Here is a 12,302-nt window from a genome sequence, read left to right on the forward strand (position 1 = left end):
AACTTTTTCATCTACAAAAATGAGTGATTCTGATTCATTACATAACTTGTACTTTTCTGCCAGTTATAAAAATGGAGATGAGATAAACATTAATGAAATTTTAAGCATTTGATGAGTATTTTTTGTTAATTTTTGTACTGTTGGGGTTAGCACTATTTTCATGCTAATTCTACTGATCATGACATTTTTCGCCAGTTTTTTATATTTTTTGAACTTATCAGGAAAATACCACAATAACTGGTTTTAGGAGTATTTTAGCATTGTGCATTATGACCTATAAGAAAATTAATCAAAATTGATGGTCTGTGCCAGCTCCTTAAAGTTTCATTAGTGGGTTAGCACTTTATTCATGCTGACATTTCGCTTCAAAAGGAAAGCTTAATCAAAATTAATCAGTAATTAAATAACTGATGAAATATATTCAAAATATAAATCTTCATTTGTTATGTGTGTTTTTTTTTTCATCGAAATGGCTTATTGTAATAAGTGTATTGTCTCTGAATTTATGATTTTTTTTTTCCCCGATGCAAGTGTGATCTGAAAACGTTCATATGGGTAAAAAAAAATGTACGGATAGCTGGATGTTTGGACATGTGCCTTATCTGTTAGTAATTCTTACAGAGTTAGATCACTAGTGAAACAACATTTGAAATTGTCATTGATTAATTTGTAACTTCTTTTGAATAATGTGCAATTTTGCTGTGCTTTCACAGCCATATTTAGGGGGATTAGCTATAGACAGTAGAAAATGGATGAAAACAAAATGCATTTTAATATCGATTAAATTACCTCAAATTAAAAAAAAAAAAGTCCTGCCGCTGTCAATACAGCTGTGCTTCCCTGTAGTTTCTTACACTTTTTTTTTCACTTTTTCGTGTATGTTTTTGTCACCGTAACAGCTTTGACATGAGAAAATTTTTTTCTTGTTCCTAAATGATCTTCATGATCCAAATGTAGTCTGAAAACGTGCATATGGGGTAAAATGTATGTGTATAAACACACCAACTTGGTATAATACGTAGACTATTTTGGTCTTATTCGGCACATTGTATTTCAGCATGTATGGTCTGTCCGAATATGCGAAATTTATAACTGCTCAGGCTTCCAAAGAGATTTTTTCCCAATTTTTAAAAATGTTTTTTTTTTCATAGATTTTTAGCCATTAAGAGTTAGTCATTCATTTTGTGATAAGAACTTTCCTGCATAATTTCACACAGCCTGCATTTACCAACGAACATGAAGAGGATTAATTGAGGCATGTACAGTCATAATTCTCATACAACACTTTTTTGGGGTAAATTCGTCATACAAAGAAGGATTTTAGAGTACTATTGGTGATTTTGATACACTAAACAAGAAAACCAATATAGCTAAACAAGGCCTTAATGTCTACTTTATAGTATGTTATTCCCCTCAACAAAAGACATGATAATCTCTGGAATAATGTTGATATGTACCATTTGACTTTATTTTCTCTGATTTAGATACTCTAAAGCGGTCAAGCGAAAGTTGTCTTCGCGTATGAAGATTTTACATGCCATTATCGTCGACGCACCAATTTCTGATTTTTTTTTGTTTTTTTTTTTAAACAATGGAATTTTCGGCGTGTCTCCGTGGAGGAAAAATTTACCAAAGATCGATTCTTCGCAGGCAAGTTACTCCATTTCTATCATCAAATTGTTACATAAAAGTTTTTTTTTGTTGTTTATTGTACCATGAATGTTGGCTTTGCTGCAGGAATGTTCATACTGAACGTTTCCAAACACGTTTAATAATCAGAACTGATCACAACAATTTGCTCTGCTCAAGGAAATGCCTAGCATGCAAAATTCAGGCTCACACATGTGTTTGGTACCCAAAATACCTTTACAATGATTATCATAATTATTATCATACATTTTTATAGATTTTACTGATATTTGCTTTCATAAGAGACCTGCATAATATTGACGTTTCTAATTGTCCATGATGTGGTTTGTGTACACACCCCACTTTCAGAAAAGTGTCTGATTCTGTGTCCATAAGACTCCCTCAGTCAGTCTGCTACAGCTATGTAGTAAATGCATCCAAGTTAAAGGACAAGTTCACCTTTATAAGCATGTGTGTTTTGTGAATACAGCAATATTAGTAGAACACATCAGTGAAAGTTTGAGGAAAATCGGACAATCCGTCCAAAAGTTATGGATTGTTGAAGTTTCTGCTCAGTCATGGCTGGATGAGAAGACTACTATAGCGTGTGATGTCACATGTGTACAACGATGATAGCACGAATAAAGAAAACGCAACACATTTTCACTTTTGTCGCAAAACAAAAGCACACTCTACTTTTCTTTTTCAAAAATAATGGGGAATAATATTACCCTTGACATACGTCAGTAACAAGTCGAAGAAATGTGCACTTTATTCAAAAAGTAGTTTTGTGAAGTAATCGTTTTATTTTCCTTATATCGTTGTACGCATATGCCACCACACACTGTGGTAGTCTTACTGCACTGATACTTGAAAAAAAAATGCTAACTTTTGGACGCATTGTCCGATTTCCCCCAAACTTTCGCTGATTTGTTTTACTTATATTGTTGCCTTCACTCAATTCACGTGTATATGAAGGTGAACTTGAACTTAAATGTTTCATCGGGATGCCTGCAAAGATGAGTCGGTCCATTTCTATCTTTCTTCACTTTTTTTTAAGCATTCTTATATGCATGGGAGCCTATCAACATCCTGCGTCAGGTACCGGTACATCGGCCTGATACGAATGTATCTATGATCAAACGTTACTGCCATCTTCAAAAAGGGTGAGCAGTTGTATATATGAACCTGTCCTGTGTCTCTAAAATGTGTGTTGCAAGGTGTTAGAGCACATCTTAACTAGTACAATAATGAATCACATTGATAATTACTTAATTTCTCCAGTTTGTGATCCACCATCTCCTTTAAATTTGATTTTAACTTAACTTACATAATCACCAGTAGATAAGCTTCGGGCGATGGCTAGAGCAGGTAGAGGGTAGAGTTTGAGAATTATGCATGACACGAAACTCTCGCAGAAGCTATGAAACTATTACGGCATAAGTTTGACAATGAAAGAGCAGTCAAGCCTCTGAAAGCTCGAATATTTTACACTCCTTTAGTAATTCTTGTACAAGACTAAAATCGGGGTTTTATAGGTGATATTATCAGTGACTTGTACCAATTTAACGTCACGGGTCACATATGTGAACGTGTTTCATAAAACCAACATCCACCATTTGATTTTACGTGAGCACTCGAAAAAGGCAAACAGGTCAACAGAGTCAAATTTGCGTGTTCATGTTTTCACACCATTTTGAAGTTTGAAGTTAAAAAAGAAAAGAGTGTAATCAGCAGTTTTTCTACAACCCCCTTTTTTCGGAAAAGTATGATTACGTATGTCTTAAAGGCCCCTCTTCATTTTTAAACGAAAAAAAAAATCTTTTTTGCACTGTTTACTTTGTACTTTTATAACTTTAGAAAAGCTGATGCTACTGCTTTAATTGTCATTATTAATGGACAGAATGCGTTAATAGAGCATGCCAAATTTCAGCTTGATCTAATAATCCCTTCGTTATTGTTGCTGTAGTGGTTTACATCCCGTTTTTGTCCCATTCATTAATGGCTAGCACGGGTAGGTAAAGAATAAAGGCATTGATTTATCATTTCCAGATGAAACAAAACGCCAGCATTAGTACTTTAGTTCTAAAATGTGAGTTTATTGGGGATAGAAACAGCAAAGTACAAATGTGACCCGCTACAACAAAATGGTCCTAAAGTCGCGCATGGTCGAAGCCGTGAAAATCGAGTTTGAAGTTAGAGCATCAAAATTGGTCAAAACTTACGATTTTCTGAATTTGACATATTATTAGAGGTTGACATGTCTTCTATCATCTGTCGAAATTTTGAAGCAAAATGATGAAAGGAAAGACCAAAAAATAGCGTTTTTCTGGGCCATGTTTTTTTGGCGTTTCAACGAAGCAGAAACTGGTTCGAACATTTAGATTGAGTGCTACACATAGGCTCCGCCCCTAACAACGACCAGAGTGATCTCATTGGTCAGTTTGCTGCTTGCCGCTAACCGAAGCGTGAAGCTCGCACACTGCCCAGTCGACTGGTGTGTGCGGGCGGGTTGCGCTATGCCTAGCCGCTTCTCCTGACATCCTGGTCACTGATTGGTCGGTGAGGAAACCGCCAACGCTGTGTTTGAATGAGCATTTCGGGGGTTGCTAGGGCTTAACTTCTATTGTCCGGAGGTGCATACTGACTTTCGTGTCTCTTGATTGTGATTGCGTCGCAAGGAGAACTTTTAGGGCGCTTTTCTCGAAACAGTGATTTCCCAGACGTCTTGACATGATCTCTTTTAAACATCGATATCTCCGCAACCGATTATTGTTATGAGACGTGTTATATATCAATTTAAAGCAGAAAGATTAGGGAATTGAGTCATGCAATTTTCAAATAATCGACCCCGCCCGACTTTAGGATCATTTTGTTGTAGCGGGTCACAAATGTTAGTCAGTATCACCAATGTCTAAATATTGTTAAATGTATAAAATTTGAAAAACAATTGTAAAAAAAAAAATGTTTTCGTTATGGTTTATTTAGTAATAATGATGTCTCCTTGCATTTTAGAATTTGTCGCATTTATATGTATATATATATATATTTATATATATATATGGCAGGATGTTTTATGATACAATTGACCTACACATATGTATCAAATATGATGACTCGAACATACTTGAAATCACTTCAAAATTGAAGGGGTCGGTGCATTATAGTGTTAACCCACACTTTGGTGAAAAATGAGTTACATGCATTTACACCATCCTGAATCACTGCTCTATAATGCCTAAAAATGTCATCTTGAAATTTAAGCAATAAATGGGTTTTTAATAGATGCAGGCATCTTTTTGCCCCGAAAATTAATCATATCTTAAAGGCAGGAATATAATGCTAAGCCACACTTTTCAAGATGGCGACCTCCATGGTAGCAGTAAGAAGGGTGTCATAAAAATATCTAAATCTGAACAGTGAGGAAACTTTTTCATCTACAAAAATGAGTGATTCTGATTCATTACATAGCTTGTACTCTTCTGCCAGTTATAAAAATGGAGATGAGATAAACATTAATGAAATTTTAAGCATTTGATGAGTATTTTTTGTTAATTTTTGTACTGTTGGGGTTAGCACTATTTTCATGCTAATTCTACTGATCATGACATTTTTCGCCAGTTTTTTATATTTTTTGAACTTATCAGGAAAATACCACAATAACTGGTTTTAGGAGTATTTTAGCATTGTGCATTATGACCTATAAGAAAATTAATCAACATTGATGGTCTGTGCCAGCTCCTTAAAGTTTCATTAGTGGGTTAGCACTTTATTCATGCTGACATTTCGCTTCAAAAGGAAAGCTTCCTCAAAATTAATCAGTAATTAAATAACTGATGAAATATATTCAAAATATAAATCTTCATTTGTTATGTGTGTTTTTCTTTTTTTTCATCGAAATGGCTTATTGTAATAAGTGTATTGTCTCTGAATTTATGATTTTTTTTTTCCCCGATGCAAGTGTGATCTGAAAACGTTCATATGGGTAAAAAAAAATGTACGGATAGCTGGATGGTTGGACATGTGCCTTATCTGTTAGTAATTCTTACAGAGTTAGATCACTAGTGAAACAACATTTGAAATTGTCATTGATTAATTTGTAACTTCTTTTGAATAATGTGCAATTTTGCTGTGCTTTCACAGCCATATTTAGGGGGATTAGCTATAGACAGTAGAAAATGGATGAAAACAAAATGCATTTTAATATCGATTAAATTACCTCAAATTTTCAAAAAAAAAAAAAAAAAGTCCTGCCGCTGTCAATACAGCTGTGCTTCCCTGTAGTTTCTTACACTTTTTTTTTTCACTTTTTCGTGTATGTTTTTGTCACCGTAACAGCTTTGACATGAGAACATTTATTTCTTGTTCCTAAATGATCTTCATGATCCAAATGTAGTCTGAAAACGTGCATATGGGGTAAAATGTTTGTGTATAAACACACCAACTTGGTATAATACGTAGACTATTTCGGTCTTATTCGGCACATTGTATTTCAGCATGTATGGTCTGTCCGAATATGCGAAATCTATAACTGCTCAGGCTTCCAAAGAGATTTTTTCCCAATTTTTAAAAAAAGTTTTTTTTTTTCATAGATTTTTGGCCATTAAGAGTTAGTCATTCATTTTGTGATAAGAACTTTCCTGCATAATTTCACACAGCCTGCATTTACCAACGAACATGAAGAGGAATAATTGAGGCATGTACAGTCATAATTCTCATACAACACTTTTTTGGGGGGTAAATTCGTCATACAAAGAAGGATTTTAGAGTACTATTGGTGATTTTGATACCCTAAACAAGAAAACCAATATAGCTAAACAAGGCCTTGATGTCTACTTTATAGTATTTTATTCCCCTCAACAAAAGACATGATAATCTCTGGAATAATGTTTTATGTACCATTTTACTTTATTTTCTCTGATCTAGATACTCTAAATTTAAAATGCGTTATATGCATAATGCTGAAGAAGGGACTCTTTCCCTGCATTTAGGTACACGGAAAATGTAAAATCCTCAATAAGATATAACCCCCCCCCCACAAATCATATCATTATTTTGTATGACACTGAATGCTTTGTCTTTTAAAACTTGAATTGTTGAAATTGTTTAATATCCACATTTCAAGATGTCTTTATGCGTATATGATTGATTCTGTGCGCGTGTGTGCGTCTGAAATATATGCAAAGTTTGTCCTCATAATTCACACAGATTATACAATACAGACAGTTAAGACAGGTATATCTTATTTTAATTTCACGTCACATAGGAGGGAAACTTAAATATTACATTAATTTTCAATTTTTAGCGAAGAGATATTGATATGTTGTGAGTTTTCAAAAAATAAAGAGTATTTGTATACACGACGGATTTGGCTGCAATAAAGTGCTAAGCCACAAATTCAAAATTTAACTTGAAAAATCCTCTTGAATCCACCAAAATATCAGTGTAGTAAATTTCCCCAAGACACTATTCAATCTTGAGTATGTAAAGGTTCATATACGAAAAAATTGGCCTTCTCGAGTCATTAACCTGATTTATGGATTTTTTCAAACTTTCAAAAGCGATTATCTCAAAATGAACATTGTGTTGGTTAGCAATATAATGCACCGACCCCTTCAATTTAATGACAATTTTTTTTTTATTTTTTTACACGATCAGTGGAAAATTGTAAGGTGATGACATGGTTAGCTCCCTCATTTGCATATTCATATCCGTTGTACAACAACTGTTTTGCAGAAATTAGCAAAACCTCAAAATGTCACAACTTCCTTCTTTTTCTTCCAATTTCAGTCAAATTTTTACCATTGTACTTGTAAGATTTTACTCTTTTTGATCAGATCGACTTACATTTAGACTGGATTTTCTAAATTCACACTTTTCTAGAGTGTTTGATTCTTTCTGACATTTTGATAGGTTAGGTGAGTCCATTTGAATTGAATTATATATCATTTTAAAGCCTCATAGTCTGCTCTTTCAGAAACTGATATATGATATTTTATATAATATATAAAATATCATATCATATTGAATGTCATATTGTTTTTGTGTGTGTGTGTGCGCGCTTACACTTATTGCTGTAAAAGGTGGCATTGTTTCGTCTCCACCTTCCTCGTTCTTCGTAGATAACATAAGAAAACTATTTGTATTCATAGCCATGTACTGACATTGAAGAAAAGAGTTCGTGGTTATGTATTTGATATAAACCATTTTGAGCACTAACTTTGTATATTCAAGTTATTTACGTGAGTACACTGACATTTGTCGTAATCATGGGAATGCACTTGAACCACAGGATTTTTAACCGTGCTGACACACTTTCCCCGACGTTGTCGACATTTGCTAATGTTTATGTTTGTTTGGTTTCCTTCAATAAAGAGTAAACCACACACGCACGTTCATACATGTTATTCAGTTCCACACCGCAATGTACGAAGTTGTGTTCGCACTATTCACTTGCACGATGATACATGTATGTGTATGTGTAAACAATATGTGTTTCTAACGCGATATACAATCTGAGTCTTTGATTTTTATTATGAGTAGAACCGTTCAAAGATCACTCTTGAATAATTCATTGGAGGAAACGAAAAATCATTGCCCTTTGTTTAAGACATTTATTTGCCTTGAAAAAACGTTGACGGCTGGATGGATAAACTGTATAAACATAGGCTGAGTAGTACATACAAATTTTATCTTTATTCAAACATGGTACCAAACCATTACAATGGGTGATTTCAAGTTCGATGCTAGTGCTAGTGGTAGCCCCCAAATAACAGCCTTAAATCGAACTCCAACACTGACGGTCAGATTAACGAGGCGATATCGATCAAAATTATATATTTCCAGCACTAGATGTTGGAATCCCAGCACCGCGAGGTCCGCGGGAATTGCGCGACGAAAAAAGTGATGGCGCGTGATAAAAGTCAAATATTAATGATGTATCCGGAATTGCTCAGTTTTAGACACATAATGGGGAAGACGAATTGAAATGCCGAAAATTCCATCCATTCTCCAAAATGCAACTCTCCTAATTTTGCTCCCAGGCTCAAATAAAAAAAAAAAACCAAAACAAACCCTTGTCTAGAATGTTCGACCGCTGCAATAACATAGACTTTGCACGTATGCCCCAGTCACACAGTGCCTTACGATGGGTTACGTCCGCCGCGAATAGATGCGGATGAGTGGACGCAGGGGGACGCAGCGTGGACGCAGGCATCCGCAGGGTCATATGTAGACGTAACTGTCCGTAACTCATCCGTAAAGAGACGCAAAATGACGATGCCAAGCCTGCGAAATTTTGAAATGTTCAAAATTTCGCAGAGGGATTCCACGGATGCAGACTTACGCAAGTAACCGTAACTGAATGTAACTATCCGTAACTGAACGCAACTATCCGTAGCTTGGACGCAGATCATCCGCAATAAAGTTTATCTCCCGTCCATTTGCGTTTATTTCCGTCCATCGTAAGTTTCCGAAATTAACTGCAAGTTAACGTATCACAACACTTACGTCCGCCTACGGAAATTTACGGACAGTTACGATGCTGCGGACATTATTACGTCCTTTGAATGTTTTCGTTTCCACTTCCATGGGAGCCAAAGACTCGCGGGGAAACCGCACCAGCCGTGTTGCTAAGCTGCAGCGCATGCACCTGAAGGAATACTGCAACACAGTCAGAGCTATGGGTGGCAGAATCGCATGGTCTAGTTATGAAATTTCTCCCACAGAAATGGTCATTTTAGGTGGCACCCATATACAGTTGGCATTGGTTGACCCTTGGTGCAGACTTTTTCTTGCACTCTTTGAATGCACTCTATGTTATTCGAAAAAGGTCAATATTTTAGGTCGGGGATGGGATTACAGCATTTTATTTACTTTTCTGGCCGGGGAGGATATGGGGCAGCGATAAACTATATGAGAACGACTGTATTTTTATATCATCTTAACAACATTACACTCCATGAAATGTGTATTACATTTTGTATATTGTAGTTTGGTAGGAAAGGGGTTGTTTGAAAGTCCAGATGTTTATTTTTTTATACCTGGAAATTTATCAAGCATTACTTTATTATATCAGTCTCCTTAATATAACCCAGTAAGTCATGACTATCGATGCACAATTAGAGCGTAACCAAAGTTTGTCTATTCCATGACTGTAAATATTTTCTTACTCTATTGTTTAACTTTTCGATCTATCATGTATTTTATTTGTGGTATAATGCATTCTGTACATTTATGATGTATATTCATAATTGAGTTGCAACAAATCGGCTCAAATTTCAAGTTCAAAATTAAATTTTTCTCTGTTGCTGTAAAACAAATTAAAGGAATACGAAAAATCGTCACAAATAGTACGTGACATAATTTCAGATTCCCCGGGTGTACAATATACGACAGTCCAATATGTGCTTACCCTGCTGTAATAAATACAATAACTGAGCAGGGAATGTCAGAGAAACCACATTGTCCATAATTATTCGTAACAATCTGTAACTATCCGTAACTATCCGAAAATATCCGCATCTCTCCGTAAATATTCGCAACTCTCCGCAAATATTCAGAAGTATTCCTAAGTTTACGCAAGTCGAAGGAACAAATTACGTGTCAATTCGTAAGATTGTCCGCAAGTGGACGCAAGTATCCGCATCTGTTCGTATCTGTCCGTATCGTCTGTATTTTTTCCCGTATGTTTTGTAAAATTTTTCTGGTGAGGGCAAGGGATCCGGGAGAGTCCGCAGAAAAAAAAATGACATTTTTGGACGTAACTCCGGACGCACGTCATTATGTGACTGGGGCCTAAAACGTGTATCTACTTATGGACGTAAATATGGGTCTCGCACGGCAACGCTAACACCAGCACCTCGAACTTGAAATGACGAAGATGATAATGATGAAATCACCCAATTTATCGATAAGTATAACAAGCAGGTAAACAAAGACGATATAAACATTATAGTAAATGAAAACGGAACAACGGAAGAAAGGAAAGATACAGAGAATCATAAAATAAACATCAATACACGTTTTTAAGGAACCTCCCGAAAAAAATGAAAATGAGATGCTAATGTGAATCTAACTTAAGAATTGAAATGATAAGTTGATAATAATTATCATTATAATGATTCTACACTGTACACTATTTTAACTTATACATTGAGGAAGGCTAGATTTCTTCAAAGGATGCTGCAATATCTTTTTATAGTTCAGCATTTGTTGCTTTTGAACACATCACCTGTATGACAGACTTCTCAAGTAAAATATCTATAGTAGAAAAAAAAAACAATCAGGTCACAAAAGGACAGTGGATAGAGATAAAAAGAAGAAAAGAATGACATGAAAAAGAGAGCAATTGCGCTTGAAAAGGAAACAATGATTTCAGAGATCATCTAAATATCTAATATTCGTATTTACACCATTTTTTCAAGATATTCAACAACAGACTGTTCATAATCTATTGTCAAAATAAACGTCAAGCAGCATCTGTTCAATGACATTTCAGAAGGAATCCAGTATGTGGTTCTAATATACTCTGTGTATGACAACATTAGAAAATGTGCTAAACTCACCACGTGCTTACTGCGTTTCTTTACATTAATACTTTATCAGTCTCTTTAAGAAGACTTCATCATGCACGTAATCATCATGCTGCGAGATACTTACCTCCACAAATTTGTGGAGGCAAGTGTCTCGCAGCACGATGATGATGTGTTGGATATCTAGATGTCAGAGTATAGAGATAAAGAAAAACATCAGTCACAAAGAACAATACTGTCTCTTTTATAGATTATTGACTTGTCCTACAGAGATCACAAGTTTGATACAAAAATACCTTGCTGACAAACAAATCAAAACTGTCTTCTAATAATATGAATTCAAATAAGAGGAATAATTTCTTTTGCATCAAATTTTAGATTTGAATTGATCAGTCAGCAATTGTGACGAAAAGGGATATTGAGGACTGTAAAAAACAGACAAATTTCTTTTATCTACGGATGCAAATTAGTGGTATGACAACAAAAAGGCACAATCACGTCGCATTCAAAAACTCATCTTCTTCTATAATTATCTCGCATAATTTGTGATTGATTAGATATCGTAACCCGTAGATTCATGAGAAAATGTGTAACTCTCAATGCTATAATATTTAGTCACTGAAATGAAACTCGAAATGTACCCCTCTGTCGATATCACAGTTTGGTGAGCGACAAACTGAGAAGAAACGTTCGTTGGAAGATGGTACGACGACAGCATGAATGAAAAATTTAGTACTGTAGTAACTATACAGTTTTTCTCTAATGTTGATCAGTTGTTGTTTATTATTTTTGTTACTGCCAGTGAACTCTTCTGTGTGTATTTATTTTTTGCTCTTGAATTAACATCGGGAGATGGATCAATCTGAGGATATTTGATTTATCACAAAGTTATTGCGTTTGATTGCCAATTTGTGGCCTGGATATTTCAAGCCCTTTCTCAATGCATGGAGGGACCATTACAAATTGTATAATACTAAGCATTTATACTGTTACAACTATTACTTTATTGTAGAGACAACACGGCAGATTCAAGAACATTATAGTGAATTCTCCGTCAAGAGAGCGCTCCTGTGACATTAGCCATGTTCATCCATCTCGGGCTTTTCGCTTGGTTTGCATGGGTATAGGCGTATACATTAA

At 35.1% G+C, this 12,302-nt stretch overlaps 1 pseudogene; it reads right to left on the minus strand.

The window, feature by feature from the left end:
• LOC140227731 (uncharacterized) overlaps window positions 1-12,302 on the minus strand; it is a 31,017-nt pseudogene that overhangs the window by 2,127 nt on the left and 16,588 nt on the right.

The sequence above is a fragment of the Diadema setosum genome, chromosome 4 (genome assembly GCF_964275005.1).
Source record: "Diadema setosum chromosome 4, eeDiaSeto1, whole genome shotgun sequence".
In the NCBI taxonomy this organism is placed as follows: Eukaryota; Metazoa; Echinodermata; class Echinoidea; order Diadematoida; family Diadematidae; genus Diadema; species Diadema setosum.